The following is a 1,656-nucleotide window of genomic DNA, read 5'->3' on the forward strand; positions in this document are numbered from 1 at the left end:
GATGAAAACTTTGCTGCTTACCTACTGTTCTCAGAGAAAAAACTGTAAAAAAACATACAGGTTTGTTGCACACAGACTATTGCAGCAAAGCTTTGTATTTGACCACTGGTAATATGAATGTGTTGTATTGACTTGTTGAAGATAATCATGAAACAACATATTTTAAATGTTACTTGCCTTATAGATTAGAATACAACTATGTGGATATCATTTTTGTAAATAATGTTTTTTATAAATGTCTCTTCTCCATTCTCCCCATCACCCATTTCACAAAATCTTGAATATGCAATTATTTACCATGCATAATGTTGCAACAAATAAATCCCCACGTCAGAACAAAGTTTATTAATTCTATACATAAGAACCACATCAAATACCCGATTGAGTTGCAATTTTAAGGTGATTTTTTTTTTCTTGAAAATAAACAAAAACCGTAAAACACTACTTTCTCCGAGTGAGCTTTGCTCCTGCACGTGCCAGGTGCTCCAGAAGAGCTGGGCAGAGGTATCAGGGGCTGCCATGTCCCTGGCCTGAAACATCATTGCTGCTGGAGCTATGTGCAGCTTCCTGGTCTGGGGACAGGTCGGGGTTGGCATGTGGGGACACGTGGAGATCCACAGGGACCATGGGGATAGGTGGAGCTTGAGGGAATGCATGGGGGCTATGGGGACATGAGGGACTGTGGCTGTGGGAGCTTGTGGGGGTTGAGGGGACCCATGGAGGCCATGGGGACATGTCAGGGCTGTAGGGACACATGCGGGCTATAGGCACACATGGGGACCTGGGAGGCCATGGGTACCCATAGGGGCTGTAGGGACACGTGGGGACCTGTGGGGTCCATGGAGATCCACAGGAGTCATGGGGCCTTGTGTGGGCTACAGGGACATGTGGGGACCTGTGGAGGCCATAGGGACACATGGGGGCTATAGGCCCAAGTGGGGGCCACGGGGACCCATGAGGGCTATAGGCACAAATGGGGGCCAAGGGGACCCATGGGTGCTGTAGGGACACGTGGGGACCTGTGGAGGTCATGGGGGCCCTGGGGACCCACAGGGACCATGGGGACATGTGGGGGCTGTGTGAACCCATGGGAGCCATGGGGACCTGTGGAGCTTGCAGGGACCCTCAGGAGCCATGAGGACATAAGGGAGCTGTGGGGACATGTGGGGACTGTGGGGACCCATGAAGGCCGTGGTGACACATGGGGACCTATGGAGGCCATGGGGACTTGTGGGGATACATGGGGCCCATGGGGGCCCACGGGGACTTGCAGGGACCCGTGAAGGCTGTGAGGACATGTGGGGGACTTGTGGGGACCTGTGGAAGCCATGGGGACACCTGGGGCCTTTAGGCGTACATGGGGATCTATGGAGGCTGTGGGGACCCGTGGGAGCCATGGGGACCTGTGGGGGCTGTAGGGGCACACGGGAACCTGTGGAGGCTGTGGGGACCTGTGGAAGCTGTGGGGACCTGTGGAGGTCGTGGGGACCTGTGGGGGTTATAGTGACACGCAGGGACTCATTGAGCCTGTGGTGGCTGTGGGGACATGTGGGGGCCATAGGGACACACAGGACCCACAGAGCCTGTGGGGGGTCTGTGGGGGCTGCGGGACACAGGAGGTCCGTGGGGACCCACGGAGGCTGTGGGGACATGGAG

This window comes from Pygoscelis adeliae, unplaced genomic scaffold (assembly GCF_000699105.1).
Source record: "Pygoscelis adeliae isolate BGI_AS28 unplaced genomic scaffold, ASM69910v1 Scaffold402, whole genome shotgun sequence".
NCBI classification, from domain to species: Eukaryota; Metazoa; Chordata; class Aves; order Sphenisciformes; family Spheniscidae; genus Pygoscelis; species Pygoscelis adeliae.